Below are 22,392 nucleotides of genomic sequence, written 5' to 3' on the forward strand. Positions count from 1 at the left end.
CCGATATTTTTTCAGAGGTAGATGCAGAAAAAAATATATTCAGTTTGCAACCTGATGGAGGTCTGTATAGATGGATTAATAGAACAAGTCCCACACACAGCTAGAAGCCCAATATTTTTTCAGAGGTAGATGCAGAAAAAAATATATTCAGTTTGCAACCTGATGGAGGTCAGTATAGATGGACTAATACAACAAGTCCCACACACAGCTAGAAGCCCAATATTTTTTCAGAGCTAGATGCAGAAAAAAATTATATTCAATTTGCAACCTGATGGAGGTCAGTATAGATGGACTAATAGAATGATGCTATGCCCAAAAGATTTTACTTCACTAGGTACAGTAAAAAAATTGGTATTCTATACACAGGTGGTATATCTTGCAACACAGATAGGCTACTCCACTGACTAACATACTCTGCAATAGGCCAAAAAGGATTAGCTTTGCTAGATTCAGCCAAATGCTGTGAAAAAAACTTGCACAGCACTGGCACAGACCTGCCTGGCAAAAACTGATAGGAACTGATATAACCTAGTCCTGAAAAGGACTCCGATTACAATTAGTCTTTACTCCCACAATCTATCTATTTAAGAGCACAGACCTGCCTGATAAAAGTCGTAGGAAATGCTATATCCTAGTCCTTAAAAGGACTGCAATCACAACTATTCCCTACTCCCAAGCTATCTGTAGATTTGTGCGAAAATTTGCTTGAAATTAACAAGGTATAGCGCACACAGCAACAGCGGTGCCGTCTAACACGCAGCTGCAGCAGTGAGAAAATGGTGGCGACGGGGAAAATGGCTTGGTCTTATAGGGCAAGGACATGTGACATACACTGCCAATGACACATGCCCTTGCTTGTGTGAAAAAAAGCACTTTGCTCCGTGTGTGCGCTGCTGATAGGCTGACAGATTGCACCTCCCCACTGTAAATGCGGGAAAGAGAAAAAAAAAAATGGAGATCTTCATTGTTCCTGCAGAGATCCATCCCCTGCCCCTCCCCCCACCCCGCTGTACACTCAAACTGCGTATTAACATTAATTTTCATCATTACTGAGAAAAAATCCAGTTATGATTTTGGTGCACGAACAGTTATCGAACATAACCTCGAACAGCCGAATTTTTCTCAAATTGTTTGTGTTCGCCGAACGGCTCGAACACCGCCCAAAACAGCTCGAATTTGAGATTGGCGAACAGTTCGAGTAGAACAACGCTCATCTCTAATCTCCATCTATTGGGTTGCCTTTAGTGGTAGAGTTGTCGGTCCCCGTTATACTACTTCTACTGTAGTGAAATTGATGCCGCTTTGTTGGTGCTAGGCCCTAATTTAGGGAAATGTGAATACTCCTGGTTAGGTCTCCCTTTCCTGGGTTGGCTATACTGGAAGAGGTGTCGGTCCTAATTCCACTATTTCTACTGTAGTGAAATTGATGCCACTTTGCTGGTGTCTGCCACTAATTTTTGGAAATGAGGTGAATCATGATTGGATCTCCATCTATTGGGTTGCCTTTAGTGGTAGAGTTGTCGGTCCCCGTTATACTACTTCTATTGTAGTGAAATTGATGCCGCTTTGTTGGTGCTAGGCCCTAATTTAGGGAAATGTGAATACTCCTGGTTAGGTCTCCATCTCCTGGGTTGGCTATACTGGAAGAGGTGTCGGTCCTAATTCCACTATTTCTACTGTAGTGAAATCGATGCCACTTAGCTGCTGTCTGCCACAAATTTTTGGAAATGTGGAGAATCCTGATTGGGTCTCCAACTATTGGGTTTAGCTATACTGGAGGAGGTTTCTGTCTCCATTAAAGTACTTCTACTCTGGTGAAATTGATGCCACTCTGGTGGTGTTAGGCCCCAATTTAGGAAAATGTAAACACTTCTGATTGAGTCTCCATCTGCTGGGTTGGCTGTAGTGGAAGAGGTGTCGTTCCTAGTTTTACAATTTCTAGTGTACTGAAATTGATGTCACTTTGCTGGTGTCTGCCACTAATTTTTGGAAATGTGTAGAATCGTGATTGGGTCTCCATCTGCTGGGTTGGCTGTAGTGGAAGAGTTGTCAGTCACCATTATACTAGTTCTACTCTACTGAAATAAATTTTTTGGTGCAGATATTTTTGTCACAAGGGTACACAAGATATAATCAAAATTGGTTTTCTTAGTACCGTGGTATACAAAGCAGGCTATATTTCATCATTTAATTCTTCAGTGCTGATACTGTTCTCCATACAGGGGTATACATTAGTAATGAGAGAGTGCAAAATGTGCTCAACTTAGTGGTTCAGCAGTTTTTCAAAACCTACCCAGATCTGCCAGAGCTGCTTGTGAAAGTACAACGCGTGTGTGCCCATTTCAGAAAGTCAGCAATAGCTGGCAGTATTTCAGCAGCATTTGCAGCTTCCTGACTGTTGTGCGATGTCACCACATGTTAGAAATCAACTTTGCAGATGTTGGGAAGGATTTGTGAGCAGCAGAGGGCAGTTGTTGAGTTCCAGCCTCAACACGCCAATCGGCATTCAGGTCAGCCTCCGTACATAAGAGCCAATGAGTGGGCATGGATGTCCAACATCTGTGCCATCCTCCAAAATTTTGAGGACTCTACCAAAATGGTGAGCGGCAATGACGCCATAATTAGCATCTCCATTACACTTCTCTGCCTACTGAAACGCTTGGTTCTCACAGTTAAAGAGGAGGCATTGCAGGCAGACCAAGGAACTATGCAGCCCAGCCTCATCTCATCTCAATGCAGATTGGGTGATGAGGAGGAGAATGAGGAGGAGGAGAAGATGGACAGTCGTCCTCTTGGTGAGGACATGGAACTCTTGGCTGTCTTGGAAGTCTTGATACTCCTGTTTCAGTCAGTGGGAAAGTTGTATGAGTTCCTGAGTTTCTCTTAATGACTTTCAGTGGTTTTGTAGGTGGTTTGATTCTGACCTAACAGTCAGATATGCCGGTTCATCAGTGAGGCCGAATTAAGAGATTAGGCCCTCCAAAATTACGAGCGCTCGGAGCAATGACTGCCGCATAGGTTGTGGGCAAATCAGTTTCTGTTTATTCACATCAACAGTAGTATATTTTATGCCATTTACAAGCAATGCAACTCAATGCAACTCGCGTAGCCCCCCCTTTATCCAGGTCATGATTACTTTATTCATCCTGTTCCATAACATGATTTTAGCAGAATGTTACATATGCAGATAAGGATCATAAGGTCCTTGAGCAGAGACTAGGAGCCGGCGAAACTTTAAACAAAGTATAAAAAAGGGAAAGATCAGGAATCCAAAGTATGTAGAGAAATATAGAGCAGAGAGGAAAAACATTAATCCTTTTACAACAATTCCCCCCTTTTGTAAATGGTACATATATATATATATATATATATATATATATATATATATATATATATATATATATATATATGTAATATATATAGCCTCAACTACGGGGTCAGCTAGTGTCCAGGAGCTGCTGTCTCATGAGTTTAATACTCATAAGGGGGTTTCCTACCTGCTTCGCCCATCCACCCTCATTGTGGACCCCCACTTTCCCCGTCAGTAGTGATTATCTGTAGTTTATGATACACTATGGAGGGTTCAAAATTAGATTAACGCATACGTTATTCAATAGCTTGGGAAATATATATCTCAGTGCTTTTGCAGTTGCATAGAGCAATAAGCAAAACATTAAAATCTACATGCAAATCTGTACAATACTAGAAATCCAACCCGCTAGGCCACTGAACCAGTTGGTTGGATTTAAAAAAGGAGAATGTATTCCCCCACCAGGAGTCTCTGTTTGCGCTTTGACCAATTGTCTCAAAGTTCACTAATTTTGGTTTGGCAAGAGGGCCTGTAAGCACAGTGTCCGCAAACCAAGAATACTCCTTCTAGGAGAACACAAACATGGGAAGGGGTCAGTATACATTGGTATAAATTCAAAAGCCCCAACATGGCTTTATGGGCGCACCAAGTATTATTCATTTGTTCTCCGTCTATACCAAATGTACATTTGCCTCTTTCCTTCCTTGCTATTTTACTTCAACATCATTTTGGTATACTGTCTCATTAACCTTGGTTTGATCATGCATATATATTTAACTGCAATCCGGGATTAGTAACTCATTAGTGATTAGTGACTCATCCGACTTTTGTCCATGAAGCAGATATGTCACAGAACACATCATTTCTCCAAAATGTAAATAGAGTTCAGTTCTTATTGTTTATAAAGTATGGTGTTAATACCTCCCGTGGTTCCAGAGGTAAGGCTAAGTACGGCATAGTCCTTGCGGATACTCTAGGTACAGCATAGTCCTTGCAGGTACTGGGCTGTGTGTGCCGATCCAACAGTCAACAGTTTTTGGGCTTTGCTCCTTTCATGTCCTTAATAAGAAAAGCATGATGTTGTAGTCCATATTTAAATGTTTAGTCTCTTGTAGGGTGCAATCATCCTGCTACTGCTAGCAGGTGAATAAAAAGACAGTCGGACAGTCATTCTATCGGTGAAGTGACCTTTTTGCAGTGACCATCATGGATCCAGGTGGGCCTTCCCTCAAGCTTCACTGAGGTTGATGTGGTCTGCTGGACTCTGAATGGGCCAACAAATCATGGATCTGGGCTCCTTCTCACATCTCTGCGTATAACCACCAAAATCACCTGGATTCAACTGATGCACTTGCGTTAGGATCTGGAATGGATGAAAACACATGTTTATACAGCACATCAAGTCTTTTTCTGCAAGGCCTGGACATAGACTGTCATAGTACCATGTTGCATTTGCAGTACCTGTGGGAAGTACAGACCCTGTATTTGCGGCACTTCCAAACTGTAACGGGTCTGGGAGGCGGAACCTCTGAGATACTATACAAGGGGGCGGTCCTTGTAAGGGAGCGGGTGGCGACCAGGCAGGCAGTCACAGCAGGTGACCGGGACAGTCTCTAGAAGAACGGGCAGGAGGTCACGGCAAGTGACCGGGGCAGTCTCTGGATGAACGGGCAGATGGTCACGGCAAGTGACCGGGGCAGTCTCTGGGTGAACGGGCAGATGGTCACGGCAAGTGACCGGGGCAGTCTCTGGGTGAACGGGCAGATGGTCACGGCAAGTGACCGGGGCAGTCTCTGGGTGAACGGGCAGATGGTCACGGCAAGTGACCGGGGCAGTCTCTGGGTGAACGGGCAGATGGTCACGGCAAGTGACCGGGGCAGTCTCTGGATGAACGGGCAGATGGTCACGGCAAGTGACCGGGGCAGTCTCTGGGTGAACGGGCAGATGGTCACGGCAAGTGACCGGGGCAGTCTCTGGGTGAACGGGCAGATGGTCACGGCAAGTGACCGGGGCATTCTCTGGGTGAAAGGGCAGATGGTCACGGCAAGTGACCGGGGCAGTCTCTGGGTAAAGGGTAAAGGGTTGGTACGACCTGTGGCGGCTGATGGTAGATGTGAGCTCCCAGGTGAGCAGGCGAGAGTCTCTGGATAAACGGGTGGTCACAGCATGTGACAGCGGAGCCTCCAGGAAGACCAACAGACAGGCGGCAGATGAGCGCTCCCAGGTGAGCGGGCAGAAGTCTCTGGACAGGCGGGTGGTCACAGCACGTGACGGCAGAGCCTCCAGGTAGGCTAGCAGACAGGCAGCAGATGAGCGCTCCCAGGTGAGCGGGCAGGAGTCACTGGACAGGCAGGTGGTCACAGCACGTGACGGCAGAGCCTCCAGGTAGGCTAGCAGGCAGGTAGCAGATGTGCGCTCCCAGGTAAGCGGGCAAGCTGGTCCATAGACAGACTGACAAGAGTTGGAAGGCAGACCGTCGGACCTCAGGCAAACAGGCAGGTAGTTGATGTGCGCTCCCAGGTAAGCGGGCAAGCTGGTCCTTAGACAGACTGACCGGAGTAGTAAGGCAGACCGTTGGACCTCAGGCTAGCAGGCAGGTAGCAGAATATCAGGCTGGCAGGAATCTGGCGGGAATCTGGCAGGTATCTGGCAGGTATCTGGCAGGTAACTGGCAACGGGACCTGAGGGCTGAAGCAGAGTGGTGAACAGTGCAACAACATTGCTCGGGCACCTCCATTTTGGAGGAGGTGCCTTATATATGGTGAAGTCCTCCGGCCATTGGCCGGGGACTCCTTAGAACGGCGCGCGCGGCCCCTTTAAGAGGGAGGGAGCGCGCGCCCTAAGCACAGTGGCCGGGAAGGAGCACGCGCTGCCAGCAGAGCGGGAGGAGGACGCCGGGCTCGGAGCAGAGAGGTGAGGGGAACAGCGTCCCTGCCTAGCAGAGGGCAGGGACGCCGACGCTACACAAACAGGACTTCAAAAGGATACAACTTGTCTTTCTTCTTGAAGTGTGTCTGACTGGAAAGAGTAGAGGTGGCAAGCACTCTACCCAGTTCTTTCCTGTGTCTGCCATAGCTTTGGTTTAAGTGTCCCATTTAACCTCTCCGCTTTCCTGTTGCTTTGTGACCTATGTTGGGTGTGAAATGCTTGTTTTATTCCCAGAAGTGAAGTGTGTACCCCTGTCACTTTCTATAGTTTCTAGGACACCATATCGGCAAATCAGTTCTTTCATCAATTTATCTGCAGTCGTTTTAGCATTGGCAGATTTTACTGGATAAGCTCCTAGATAGTCTAAGAAGAGATCTACACGTACCAGGACATATTCATACACTCCTATGTTGGGTAGATGTATGTAGTCAATGTGCAGTCTCTGAAGCGGGTAGAGAAGCCTTGGTGTCGCTTTCTTGGGGACTTTTACTGTCTTACCTGGGTTTTGATGTGCACAGATGAGGCAGGACTGCATGTTTTTCGCGGCTGTGTAACCGAAACCACGAGTGATCCAGAAGGCATTTACCATGGTACACATGTGACTTTTTGAGGCGTGAGTAGGGCCATGTGTCACTTGCACTGTCACATTTAACAGTGATATCGGTAAGCACAATCTATCCCTAGTCTCCCATACTTCATTCGAGTTTAGCACAGCTCCCATTTTTCCTCAGTGTTCCTTCCCTGAGGGGGTAGCCTCATACTAGAGGGATTTCAGGACTTCCAGACTGGTCGTGACTGGAATTCGTTGACTCCCCGCCACAGTCTTCTGCTCCCCAGGTCACCTTGCTGCTACTTTAGCAGCCTCTTCCACCCTTCCATTGCCCGCTACCTCCAGGGAGTCCCCTTTTGTGTGTCCTTTCACCTTAATTATGCAAACCTAGGCTGGTAACATCAATGCCTCCATTAATTGTTTCATGAGCTCTGCATTTTTTTAATGGGCTTACCAGCTGATGTAAGAAAAGCTGTGCTTCTCTAGATGGGGCCATAATCATGTGAAATTCCTCATCCATAACTCGAATCTATGTAAATAGTAGCGACTTTACCTGCAGCAGCTCTACACGCCTTAGTGAGTGCCTTCAACTCTGCCTCCTGCGCTGACATTTGAGGAGAGAGTGGTTCAAATCATGTGAGGATACTACTGCATATCCAGTGTAGAATCTCCCATCCTGGTGGTATCTGGAGCCATCTACAAAATAACTCAAAATCTGCATTAAGAACAGGTTTATCATAAACATGTGAAAAACCCACTAACTCTTGACTCATTTGTTCTATGCAGTCATGTTCATGCATCATGTCAAAGTACTTTTTATTACTGCTAATACTGTCAACAATTCCTCCCTTTTCTGAATCCACAGACATAATGGTGGCTGGATTCAGAACAGTACATCTTTTGAGGGTGGCATACTCAGAAATTTGAAGAGCACATTCAAGTCTGAGCTGTCTGTTCATGTTTCGTGTTTCAGCTGTACCTGTATAAATATGTGCATGGATGTCATTTGCGGAGTAAATTGTCAAAGGGAAAGTCAATGTGATCTCGCGTGGCTTTCCTAGCAGCAGTGCAGCAGTAAGCTATTGGTCTTTGTCTGTCACCATGCTGTTGTGTCAGTACTGCTGTCGCCGGACCTCCTTATGTGCAAAAAATGAAAATGGCTGATCATCTGATCATATTTTGGGATGCCTACGGACAGGGCTGACACAATGAGCAGTTTTGAGAAAATTAAATGAATCAATAACTTCCTAAATTAGATCAAAGGGATCTGATGATAAAACAGTGACTGAGTGGATACATCATTTGGGAAGCAGACCTTATCCAAGGCCTACAATAAGACACCAAGACTAAAAAGGTATGCAACTATCGGTGCATTCTGGGTAAAGAGAGATTTTGAACTGCCTGTTTTCTCTCCTTAGTCAGGTGCCTTTTACCTTCAGCAATTTAGTGGCCTAAAAATTTTGCCTTTTGCTTGCAGAATTGTAATTGGTCACGTGAGACTTTGAAACCATTTTCTGCTAAGAAGCATAGCAAGGAAACTGTGGCTTGTAAGACGTCTGGTCTGAGCAGCAGAGGAAAGAGACATCCACGTATGGTAATAGTACGATCTGTGAATGAGGCGATTGCAACTGCTACAGGATCCCTGCTATTGCTGTTAAATAAATGGTAGGGGAGTTCATTCCTCCTTGTGGGAGGATTGTCCAGCAGAACTGTTTCCCTTCATGTGTGAAGGTGAAAAGGTACTGACAGTGAGGGTAAAGGGGCACAGAGAAAAGTTGTCAACATCAGGTTTGTCCAGTAGTCCGTGCAGTAACCGGCTCAGAGAAAAAAATGCATTTGTCAAGTCAATTACTGTGAAACATTTAGAGGTCACTGGGATCTGTGCCAGTAAAGTGTGTGCTAGAATTATTTGAGTCTCCACGAGCCTAAAAGGCAACATTTAAAATGAAAACAGCTGTCCAGAAATGTGCCAGTTTAGTATTGCGGCCTGTTGGTGCGTGGGTGGCTGGCTGCATACTTGCCCTTGCATTCCAAATAACAGAAAACTAAAGAGATGGATGGCGTCATCATCATCATCATCACAACATGCAAGGTTTGCGCTATGAACTATCCTGAAGGAGAAGCCAGGGCCTACAGGAGGATTCTCGGGTTCTCTGGTGGCCCGTCCAACCCTGCCTAGAAGCAACCCTGGCTAAGAAAAGTCTGTGCGAAGGTTCCCGGACACTCTATGGCTGCTTTTTTACTGGGAAATGGCTCCAGCAATCCATAAGATTGCAATCTATAATATCCCTTCACTGCCTCCCAATTGCCCAGCGTATCCAGTTCAAACTACTAACACTGACATGCAAAGCCATCTAAAACCTTTCGTCTCCGTACATCTCTAAATAATCTCCCATTATATTCCCTTACGTAATCTCCGGTCCTCCAAACACCGACTTCTCTCCACACTTATTTGTTACTCACCCAATCGCCTCCAATACTTCTACCAAATATCCCCCATCCTCAACACATTCGATTAGCCACCTCATTCAGATCCTTCAGACACAACCTGAAAACCCATCTCTTCAAGACAGCCTGCAGCCTCCCATTGCCTCACTGCCACCTCTACACCACCGGAGTTAATGCAACTCCACAAGCTACTGTCTCCTTCCCCACCATCCTGTAGAATGTAAGGCTGCAAGTGCGGGGTCTATAAGTCTTAAGATGCAATATGGCACCTTGGCAAAGACCAGTTATGTTCTCCCTCTGATATCTAGCAATAACAAACAGGTCATGCTGGAGAAACTTGTACCTACTGCCACTCTGTGTCTTCAGCTACTTTGTGAGAAACTAATGTTTGCTCAGCCAGTCTACCAAATAAAATTTGTGAGGTACGGAAATTGTGAATGGCTTTGCTTCTGGTACTGGGTGTAATACCAAACTGTGGCATGCCATTCATTGGATATTGCTGGCTGGTTTGAGAAAAGCTCATTCCCACAGAAAAGTACCAGCAAGCAAAGAAGATGGTGGCCTCTATCATCATGAAGGAGTTTGCTCGTTGTCTAGTAGTCTGGTTTTTATACTATTTTATACTAAAGATCCAGCTCATTTTTATAGTTTTAAGTAAGCACGCAAAGACCTTGAAGCAGCGCAACCAGGCTGGGATAGTGGCGGAAAAATTGCTGTACCATCAAGTTGAGGATGCGAGCCATGCAAGGCACACATGTGAGGCTGCCCCGGCATAAGTCCGCAACCAAGTTTGCACCGTTATCGCCCTTGGACTTCCCTTGCTCCATGTTCAGTGGACAGCCATTGCTCAAACTCGGCATGCAGAGCTGTCCACAACTCTTCAGTTGTATGACTGAGATCTCCAAGGCATATTACTGGCTGCACAGTACGGAGGTAGGGGCATTCTCTCCGCACTGTTGTAACATTTGTCTCATTAAGGCAGAGTTTGAGGACGCAGGTGGAGGCCCTAAAGGAGGTGGAGGATGCAGAGTGTTAGATACAGAGGTTTGTCCCGCAAGCCTTGGGGATTCCAACACTTGCTGTCTAGTGCCACCTTGGTGTCTAGTGGTTTAGTTCTCCATCACCTGGTGTGTAGTGGTTTAGTTCTCCAACTCTAGCTGTTTAGTAAGTTAGTTTTCCAACCCCTGTTGTCTTATTATTTCAGTTCTCCAACCCCTGTTTTCTATTAGTTTAGTTCTCCATGTTTTGGTGTGTATTTGTTTCATTCTCCAATCTTAGCTGTACAGTAGTTTAGTTTTCCAACCCCTGTTGTATATTATTTAAGTTCTCCGTGATCTGTTGTGTATTTATTTCTTTCTCCAACCATCCTTGCCCACCCCCAGGAGTTAATATCTGGTGACGAAGGTTTGGATTCTTCTTGGACCTTACTTCATCCGTGCCCGGATCAACTGAAAAAATTTTGGCCATCGCTACACATGCTTTCCCCCTCTTGAGTCTGTGAAGCTTTGGATCAGACCTCTGATGCTCTGGAATAGAATGTGTGAACAGCTCTGCAGACTCGCCCATCTGTTCTTCCCCACTGTCAGTTGGACGGTTGGAGAGTTGTGACATGGGTGAAAACAAGGGTAATTGGGGTGTCAACTCTGAGGACTGTACTGTGTGTGATGTTATGGTGGAGGAACAGGAGCAGAGGCCACTTGATGCAGTGCTTGTCATCAACTGGAGCACATGTTCTTCCTGCCCTTCATCTACATGGTGTACCGCTGTGCGACTGCCAAAGAAAGGGTGTAGAGTAGAGATGAGCGTTGTTCTACTCAAACTGTTCGCCAATCTCAAATTCGAGCTGTTTTGGGAGGTGTTCGAGCCGTTCGGCGAACACGAACAATTTGAGAAAAATTCGGCTGTTCGAGGTTATGTTCGATAACTGTTCGTGCACCAAAATCATAACTGGATTTTTCTCAGTAATGATGAAAATTAATGTTAATACGCAGTTTGAGTGTACAGCGGGGTGGGGGGAGGGGCAGGGGATGGATCTCTGCAGGAACAATGAAGATCTCCATTTTTTTTTTCTCTTTCCCGCATTTACAGTGGGGAGGTGCAATCTGTCAGCCTATCAGCAGCGCACACACGGAGCGAAGTGCTTTTTTTCACACAAGCAAGGGCATGTGTCATTGGCAGTGTATGTCACATGTCCTTGCCCTATAAGACCAAGCCATTTTCCCCGTCGCCACCATTTTCTCACTGCTGCAGCTGCGTGTTAGACGGCACCGCTGTTGCTGTGTGCGCTATACCTTGTTAATTTCAAGCCAATTTTCGCACAAATCTACAGATAGCTTGGGAGTAGGGAATAGTTGTGATTGCAGTCCTTTTAAGGACTAGGTTACAGCATTTCCTACGACTTTTATCAGGCAGGTCTGTGCTCTTAAATAGATAGATTGTGGGAGTAAAGACTAATTGTAATTGGAGTCCTTTTCAGGACTAGGTTACATCAGTTCCTATCAGTTTTTGCCAGGCAGGTCTGTGCCAGTGCTGTGCAAGTTTTTTTCACAGCATTTGGCTGAATCTAGCAAAGCTAATCCTTTTTGGCCTATTACAGAGTGTGTTAGTCAGTGGAGTAGCCTATCTGTGTTGCAAGATATACCACCTGTGTATAGAATACCAATTTTTTTACTGCACCTAGTGAAGTAAAATCTTTTGGGCATAGCATCATTCTATTAGTCCATCTATACTGACCTCCATCAGGTTGCAAATTGAATATAATTTTTTTCTGCATCTAGCTCTGAAAAAATATTGGGCTTCTAGCTGTGTGTGGGACTTGTATTAGTCCATCTATACTGACCTCCATCAGGTTGCAAACTGAATATATTTTTTTCTGCATCTACCTCTGAAAAAATATTGGGCTTCTAGCTGTGTGTGGGACTTGTTCTATTAATCCATCTATACAGACCTCCATCAGGTTGCAAACTGAATATATTTTTTTCTGCATCTACCTCTGAAAAAATATTGGGCTTCTAGCTGTGTGTGGGACTTGTTGTATTAGTCCATCTATACTGACCTCCATCAGGTTGCAAACTGAATATATTTTTTTCTGCATCTACCTCTGAAAAAATATTGGGCTTCTAGCTGTGTGTGGGACTTGTTCTATTAATCCATCTATACAGACCTCCATCAGGTTGCAAACTGAATATATTTTTTTCTGCATCTACCTCTGAAAAAATATGTGGCCTTCTAGCAGTGTGTGGGACTTTCTCTATTAGTCCATCTATACTGACCTCCATCAGGTTGCAAACTGAATATAATTTTTTTCTGCATCTAGCTCTGAAAAAATATTTGGCCTTCTAGCAGTGTGTGGGACTTTCTCTATTAGTCCATCTATACTGACCTCCATCAGGTTGCAAATTAAAAATAATTTTTATCTGCATCTACAGTACCTCTGAAAAAATATTTGGGCTTCTAGCTGTGTGTGGGACTTGTTCTATTAGTCCATCTATACTGACCTCCATCAGGTTGCAAATTGAATATAATTTTTATTTGCATCTAGCTCTGAAAAAATATTTGGCCTTCTAGCAGTGTGTGGGACTTTCTCTATTAGTCCATCTATACTGACCTCCATCAGGTTGCAAATTGAATATAATTTTTATCTGCATCTAGCTCTGAAAAAATATTTGGCCTTCTAGCAGTGTGTGGGACTTTCTCTATTAGTCCATCTATACTGACCTCCATCAGGTTGCAAATTAAAAATAATTTTTATCTGCATCTACCTCTGAAAAAATATTTGGGCTTCTAGCTGTGTGTGGGACTTGTTCTATTACTCCATCTATACTGACCTCCATCATGTTGCAAACTGAATATATTTTTTTCTGCATCTACTTCTGAAAAAATATTGGGCTTCTAGCTGTGTGTGGGACTTGTTGTATTAGTCCATCTATACTGACCTCCATCAGGTTGCAATTTGAATATAATTTTTATCTGCATCTAGCTCTGAAAAAATATTCGGCCTTCTAGCAGTGTGTGGGACTTTCTCTATTAGTCCATCTATACTGACCTCCATCAGGTTGCAAATTAAAAATAATTTTTATCTGCATCTAGCTCTGAAAAAATATTTGGCCTTCTAGCAGTGTGTGGGACTTTCTCTATTAGTCCATCTATACTGACCTCCATCAGGTTGAAAATTAAAAATAATTTTTATCTGCATCTACAGTACCTCTGAAAAAATATTTGGGCTTCTAGCTGTGTGTGGGACTTGTTCTATTAGTCCATCTATACTGACCTTCATCAGGTTGCCAATTGAATATAATTTTTATCTGCATCTAGCTCTGAAAAAATATTTGGCCTTCTAGCAGTGTGTGGGACTTTCTCTATTAGTCCATCTATACTGACCTACATCAGGTTGCAAATTAAAAATAATTTTTATCTGCATCTAGCTCTGAAAAAATATTTGGCCTTCTAGCAGTGTGTGGGACTTTCTCTATTAGTCCATCTTTACTGACCTCCATCAGGTTGCAAATTAAAAATAATTTTTATCTGCATCTACCTCTGAAAAAATATTTGGGCTTCTAGCTGTGTGTGGGACTTGTTCTATTAATCCATCTATACTGACCTCCATCAGGTTGCAAACTGAATATAATTTTTTTCTGCATCTAGCTCTGAAAAAATATTTGGCCTTCTAGCAGTGTGTGGGACTTGTTCTATTAGTCCACCTATACTGACCTCCATCAGGTTGCAAATTCAAAATTATTTTTTGTCTGCATCTAGCTCTGAAAAAATATTTGGCCTTCTAGCAGTGTGTGGGACTTTCTCTATTAGTCCATCTATACTGACCTCCATCAGGTTGCAAACTGAATATATTTTTTTTCTGCATCTACCTCTGAAAAAATATTGGGCTTGTAGCTGTGTGTGGGACTTGTTCTATTAATCCATCTATACAGACCTCCATCAGGTTGCAAACTGAATAAAAAAAATTTCTGCATCTACCTCTGAAAAAATATTTGGGCTTCTAGCTGTGTGTGGGACTTGTTCTATTAGTCCATCTATACTGACCTCCATCAGGTTGCAAATTGAATATAATTTTTTTCAGCATCTAACCCAGCCAATAGTTTTGGCCTAATACCACAGTTTGGCCACTCAGCTCTGCTCGGTTCCCATCCATTGTTTTTTTGTGCAAACAACTCCAGAGTTGTGAATTAGTTAACCACCAAAATGAGTGGAAAAAGGCCTGCTGCTGGTGGAAAGGGAAATAGGCGTGTTGGGAAGGGGAAAAAAGGTTGTGTCCGTGGGGTAGGTGTTAAAGCAACAGTAACATCTGCAGAAGAAAGACCATCTTCCAGCCAAACTAAAATGTCTACTTCTTTTAGCGGACAATGTGATAAGATCCCTTTCTTACGGCCACGCCAATCGCTACAAATTCCAGATGAGGCACAAAAACAGCAGGTGCTTCAATGGATATTAAGTGCTCCTTTAAGTGGGCTCTCCTCCACATCAACTTCAACATCACAAATACTCCAGTCCTCAAAGGTGTCACCCCAATCGCACTTGCTTCCTCACAGCTCCCAAATCTCCAGCTGCCCGTCTGAGTATGAGGTAGAACAGATGGTTGAGTCTGCAGACCTGTTTACTCATACTATAGCCTGGTAATCAGAGGTCGACTCCAGCGCTTCTGTGAATCCAGACGAGGAAATGATCTGCACTGATGCCCAGAATCTTTATGAGTCGGATCTAGGACCAGACGCAGAAGGTTCTGACCATAATGTAGACCCTCATTCCCAAACTGTAACTCCTGTTGGTGGAGACAATGAGGAACACGATGATGAGACTCAAATACCTGATTGGAGCGACAACTTTAGTTTTTTGTCAGGGCAGGAACAGGTTGGCTCTGAGGACGATGGGTGTGATAACGCACAGGGTGATGATGATGAGGTTGGAGATCCCACTTACTGTCAACCCACAGTCAGCCAAGAGATGAGGTCAGCAGAGGAGGTGGAGGAAGATGCTAGTGACGACGAGGTCAGGTTGCGCCTTCCTGGACAGAGATGTAGTACTGGAAGCACGTCAACAACTGCATCCTCAAACACAACTCTGCCTCTCACCACAAGTCGTGGTGGCTCTTCAGGTCGCATGGGTGCTAAGCCTTGCATAGCCTGGGCATTTTTTCAGATCGATAAAGATGACCCAACTCGTGTTATCTGTAACATTTGTCAGCAAAAGCTAAGCAGAGGCCAAAAAATACATAGTTTGAGTTCTTCATGCATGAACCGGCACATGGACATGAAGCATAAGTTGCAGTGGGAAGCTCAGTGTGCTACAATGCGGCCTAGCCGGCCGGGCCAACCACCGTCTGCCATATCTTTTGCATCCGCGGCCTCTTCATCTTCTGTGACTGGGGGGACAGCAGTCACACCTGTTTTGGGGCGCAGACCTGCCACCTCTTTACCCGCAACAGCCAGCGTGATTGGCAGGCCATCATTTTCTTTGGAGGTGGTAACACCAGCTGGTGTTGAGCGCTGTCCGACATCGATAGCACCACCTTTGGATCAAGGCAACCTAACATGTCCGCCTGCATCTTCCTCACAGACCGGCAGTTTGCCGGGGACACCCTTATCAACCCCGTCTAAGCACAATAGCAAGCCCTCGGTCCCTCAGATGTGGACAAGTAAAAGACCATTTCCTCCTAGCCATGAGAAAGCTAAGAGGTTGAATTTCACCATCTGCAAGCTCTTGGCTACAGAAATGCTGCCTTTCCGCCTGGTGGACACAGAGGATTTTCGAGACCTTATGTCCGTCGCAGTGCCCCAGTACCAGATGCCCAGTCGGCACTACTTCTCAAAGAAAGGTTTGCCTGCGCTCCACCAGCATGTCGCACACAACATCACCGCTTCTTTGAGAAACTCTGTGTGTGACCGGGTGCATTTCACCACAGACACTTGGACGAGTAGGCATGGACAGGGGTGTTACATGTCGCTGACTGGGCACTGGGTAACTATGGTGACAGCAGGACAAGGGGCTGCTGTCCAAGTCTTGCCGTCCCCACGAGTTGTGCGTCAATCCTCTTTATGTCAAAGTTCCTCCACTGCTTCTGCCTCCTCAACCTCCTCTCGGTCTTCCACCTGCACCCAAAGCCTGTCTGGTCATGCCACAAGCTTTCTAACTGCGCAGAAGGGATCCTGCACACCTCCTTACTATGCTGGCAGTAGGGCTCAACGTCATCAGGCGGTTTTTACATTGAAATGTCTGGGAAATGTGAGTCACACAGCTGAGGAGTTGTGGTCAGCTCTGGAGAACCAATTTCATGAATGGTTGTCTCCACTGGACCTGAAACCAGGGAAGGCCGTGTGCGACAATGCTGCAAACCTGGGTGCGGCCCTTCGCCGGGGCAATGTCACACACGTGCCTTGTATGGCTCACGTGTTGAACCTGGTTGTCCAGCAATTTTTAGCCCACTATCCCAGACTAGATGGCCTTCTGCAGAGGGTACTGTCACTGTGTGCTCACTTCCACCATTCGCATCCCGCAGCTCAGCGACTTACATCTCTACAGAAGTCGTTGGGCCTGCCACTTCACCGGCTAAAATGCGATGTGCCTACCAGGTGGAATTCAACTCTGCACATGTTGCAGCGACTGTGGCAGCACCGACAAGCCCTGGTGCAATACGTTCTGACGTATAGCCTGGGCCAACAGATCCAGAGGTGGGGCAAATCACGCTGGAGGAGTGGTCTCAGATCAGGGACCTATGCACCCTTCTGCACAGTTTTGAAATGGCGACGAAGATGTTTAGTGCTGACGATGCCATTATCAGCATGACTATTCCGGTGATTTACATGCTGGAGCACATGTTAAACAGAATTCGGAGTCAGGTGGTGGCACAAGAGGAGGTGGAGGAAGTAGAGGAGGAGGAGTTGTATGCGGAAGGGCTAACATCTGCAAGGTCCAGACGGTCGGCAGCACCAAGGCGGCAGGCATGTGAGGGTGGGGGAGATGGTTTTAGCAGGGCGCATGGTAGCAGCCAAACTAGTGAGGAAGGTGCAGGAGCCCAGGAAGAAGTGGAGGACGAACTGATGGAAGACTCATCAGATGAGGGAGACCTTGATCACATTTCTGTTGTGCGAGGTTGGGGGGAGAGGACAGAGGAAGGAAGCATGATTGTTACCTCACCACCAACACAACAGGGACTTGGTGCTCCTGGATGCGCAACACACATGAGTGCCTTCTTGCTGCACTACCTGCAACATGACCCTCGAATTGTGAGAATTAGAAATAATCCTGACTACTGGGTTGCCACACTATTAGATCCCCGGTACAAAAGTAAATTTGCAGAAATTATTCCTGCCATAGAAAGGGATGCACGCATGCAGGAGTATCAGCAGAGACTGTTGCAGAATCTTACATGTGCTTTTCCACAAAATACCAGTGGTGCACGTAGTGAATCTCACAGTTCCAACTTGCCAACCGTGGGACCGTCAAGTGTTCAGCACTCAAACCGTAACAGAACCACAGTATCTGCTGGTAACATCAATTTTGCGGAATCATTTCACCACTTTTCTAGCCCATCCTTTGCAAGGCCACAGGAGACAAGAAGTCTGACACATAGTCAACGCCTAGAGACGATGGTACAGGAGTATCTCCAAGTAAACATTGAAGCCACGACTGTGTCACTGGACCCTTGCTCTTTTTGGGCTTTCAATCTGGATAAATGGCCGGAGCTAGCCACTTACGCCTTGGAGATCTTGTCATGCCCCGCAGCCAGCGTTCTGTCTGAACGTGTGTTCAGCGCTGCTGGTGGTGTGCTGACAGATAAGCGCACGCGGCTCTCCACTGATAATGTAGACAGACTCACGTTCATAAAGATGAACAAATCATGGATCCGAAACGACTTTTCTACCCCTGTGTCATCCTGGGGAGAGTAAAAGCTTGATGATTGGTTAAAATCACCCTACCAACCATTTTAAGCTTTCAAATTACTAATCATGTTTATCTGTATCTTGACTGGAAAATAATTTGGGCTTTGTAGCAGTGTGCAGCACTCATTCTATTAGGCCATCTATAATAAGCTCCACCAGATTTAAAATTACTAATCATGTTTATCTGTATCTTGACTGGAAAATAATTTGGGCTTTGTAGCAGTGTGCAGCACTGATCCTATTAGGCCATCTATACTAAAGCTTCACCATATTTAAAATTAATAATAATTTTTAGCTGCATCTAGCCCGGAAAATAATTTTGGGGCTCCGAGATGCGCAAGACACATAAGTGCCTTCTTGCTGCACTAGCTGCAGCATGACCCTCATATTGTCAGAATTCGAAGTAATCATGACTACTGGGTTGCCACACTCTTAGATCCCCCAAACTTTTCGATCAACCTTTTCATTTTAATAAAGACCAAAAAAATGGTGATTTTTGAAATTATAAGCATTAGCAGGTTGTTAGAAACTGAAATCAAACAGTTTTCAACTCAAAACTTTATTCTAGGTGATGTTACATTTTCACATAGGACCCCTTGTTCGAAAGGAGCTTCTGAACTCTCTCGTCCATTGAATTTGTCAGGTTTTGGATGGTTTCTGCTTCAATTGTTTTGCATGAGGACAGAATACCCTCCCAGAGCTGTTGCTTAGATGTGAACTGCCTCCCGCCATCATAGACACTCCTTTTAATGATGCTCCAAAGGTTCTGAATGGGGTAGAGGTCAGGGGAGCATGGGGGTCACACCATAAGTTTGTCCCCTTTTATGCCCATATCAGCCAGAGATGCAGATGTTTTATGTGCAGCATGAGATGGTGCATTATCATGCAAAAAAAATGATCTTGCTGTCAAATACACGGTTCTTCTTCTTGAACCATGGCAGGAAGTGCTGTTTGAGAAAATCCACATACATTATGGAGTTCATCTTTAGCGCCTTCAGGGATCCTAAAGGGGCCGACAATCTCTCTCCCCATGATTCCAGCCCAAAACATTACTCCACCTCCTCCTTGTTGGCGCTGTAGCCGTGTTTGCGTGGGGTGTCCATCAACCAGCCATCCTCCACTCCATCCATCTGGACCATCGAGCGCTGCACGGCACTCATCCGTGAACAAAACAGTTTTGAAATCAGTCTTCATGTAATGTTTGGCCCACTGGAGCTGTTTCTGCTTGTGTGAAGTGGATAGAGGAGGTCGACAGGATGGCGTATGCACAGCTGCAAACCTCTGAAGGACCCTGCATCTTGTTGTTCGTGGGACGTTGGAGGCACCAGCAGCTTCAAAAACTTGTCTGCTGCTATGACAAGGCTTTTTTGCCACTGCTCTTTCAACCTGATGTAATTGCCTGTAGGAAAGAGTCCTCAATTTGCCCTTATCAGCACGCACACGTGTGTACTGTGAATCAGCTACATACTTCTTGATTGCCAAGACACTTCATCCTGATCATCGCACAATGTTGATTGTAGTCATGCCTTGACCTAAACACTCCACAATTTGTTGCTTCTCAGCAGCCGACACATCCTTTTTCTTTCCCATTTTGGCAGAAAATGTAGGCTGCTTAATAATGTGAGACAGCCTTCTTAAGTAGTCTTGCCTTTCATTGGACACACCTGACAAACTAATTAGCACAGGTGTCTGCAATTGCTTACAGTGATAAAAAGAGCCCTGACACACATCACCATCAATGAGTTTAACTGACAAACAAACAAATTCTTCCCTTATCACTCCTAAACACTTTTTGCATAATAATTTGGAACACAGTGTACATGTGCTTTTCCACAAAACACCATTGGTTCACGTAGTGAATCTTACAGTTCTAACTTGCCAACCGTGGTCTGTATGGAGTTGTTCAATAAAGGGCCCAAAATTAAGATAACATAGATGGGAGAGGTCTCTATGAATAGGAATTCCTAAGTATTTGATACCCTGTGAGGGCCAGGCAAAGGGAAAGTTGGACTGGATGGAATCCTATATGGATTTGGGGAGAGAGACATCGAGGGCCTCAGACTTCGCTGCATTGATTTTAAAATTTGACCATGTAACAAAGTGATCTATTTCAGCCATAACAGCATGGATGGATATATGTGATTGAGTGTTATATACTAGGACATCATCAGCAAATAGAGAGCACTTGTACTCGGTGCCTCCCACCTCAATCCACCTAATATTGGGGTTATGGCGAATTGATGAGAGCAGGTGCTCCGTCACTAGGATGTATAAGAGAGGGGACAGAGAACATCCCTGCCTTGTCCCATTGGTGATTGTGAAAGGTGATGAAAATGTTCTGACGCGCCCCCTGGGCCTTGGGACACCCGGAGCCGGACCCTTTTTGGTGGATGCTGGTGGTTGTAGTCTCCGTGGCGGCGACCCGGTTCCGTGGCTCAGGGCGGTCAAACCAGTGGCGGAACTATTTATGTGGTTTTGATGTTTAAATGTCCGACTACGCCACCCGTGGATTGCGGTCAGAGTGAACCGCCGCTCCAGGGCAGACCGCTGAGGCTGGTGTTGTGGGTGCAGCAGAGCATAGCATAACTCCCCACGGGAGGAGTATAGCCTCAGGGCAGTGTATGCGGAGGATGGGGGTGATGGTGCAGGGCAGCACCAGTAACGACACGGAGTCAGTGATGCAGTCCAGGGCCTTTACTCACAGTTCTTATTATCCAGACCACGTCTGCAGGTAACGGCTGCCCACGTCGTACTGTGCTCACCAGGTGAGGGGCTCAGACAACTCCCAGATAACTTTGGAGCGCTTCACAGGACCCCCTTTGTGTGCCTTTTGTCTGGCCTTTCTTACCAACCCTTCTGTCCGGCTGCCTCGGGCCTCCTCTTGGTCAACTTGGCGCCAGTTTCCCTGACCCTATGTGGTGCATTCCTAGCGGGTGTACCGAGGGGCTGCGCCACATAAAATGTCACAGCCTCCTGTTTCTAGCTGAGGGTCGTTTCCTGCCTCCACTAGTTTCGGGAACCGGTCTCCCCCTTTGGCCTGACCCCTCCACGCAGGTGGATTCGGGCGTGCGGTGGCGACTCGCCCGTCCGCACCCCTGGGATCCCTTCGTTCCTCGTTCCTGGAGCCTTCTCCGCTCCTCTTCCTTCCTTCTCCCTCTTCCAGGCCTGGGCCTCTGTTACTAGGCCCGCCTCCGGAGCAGTGCTCATGCAGAGCCCCTGCTCCCTGCCACTTCTGCTCAGACATCTCTGCACTGAACTAAGATGGTGCCCATCTTTTATACTCCCTTCTCAATGCACCCAGGAACTGCTTCCTCCCTGCTCCTGCACTACAGGGTTCCCCTTCCTCAGTGTTCCCTCCCCCCACTCCAGCCAGGGACAGGGACTGTCGTGCCCATCTCAGGGGCATATTGGTCGCCCTGCCCCACGGCAATGTGGTGTAATGCATGCAGGTGTCGGGTCCTGATCCACACTACATCCTTACCTGAGAGTGAGATATCACACCTCTGGGTGAGGTGCAATACCTCTGTAGCAACCGAGCCCTCAGGGTGCTACAGTTCCATTTATCTTCAGCCTAGGTGACGTATTACGATACAGGGCCGTGATTTTGGCTATAAAAGGGTCCCCTAGACCCCTACCCCAAGCTTTTTAAGAGAATCATATATGGCGTGCCAGGAGACTCTATGGAATGCTTTCTCAGCATCCAACGAGAGTATCTAATTACAAATTTTTAACTGCATCTATCCCAGGAAATACTTTGTGCCCAGTAGCAGTGTCTGCTAGTCAGCGGATTATCCCGGCTGTTAAGCAAGCTACACCACCTGTAGTTTGGACACTTAATTTTTTCAAAGGAAATGCTTCGGGACCACAGGATACTCAGTGAAGAGCATCAGGAGGCACCCCAAGGCATAGGGGCTGGGACTGGCAGTAGGATGCCTTGCGGTGGACAGCCGAGCTCGATCCTTATAAAAGCTTTTTAACTGCAGCAGCTTTAGTGGACGCTACTGGAGCTGGAATTACGCGGCTGCTGGCATGAGACTTGCCCTCCAATAGATCCTTGTAAATGGATTTAAAGTGTATTCATTCAAATTAGAGAGACAATTTAAATTAAAAAGCTTAGAGCTGCCTCCACCACAGGGGGGCTCGCTCGACCCACCAGCGGACAGGCACCAGTATTGGGAGAGGGGGGCTGGCCGTCAGGGTTCACCGCGGCTCTGGCACAAACCCGGCGACGCGGAGGTGGCACGGGCAGGAGCGGACTGAAC

Source organism: Phyllobates terribilis, unplaced genomic scaffold, assembly GCF_046119375.1.
Source record: "Phyllobates terribilis strain yellow unplaced genomic scaffold, ASM4611937v1 Scaffold_5__5_contigs__length_657084704, whole genome shotgun sequence".
NCBI lineage: Eukaryota > Metazoa > Chordata > Amphibia > Anura > Dendrobatidae > Phyllobates > Phyllobates terribilis.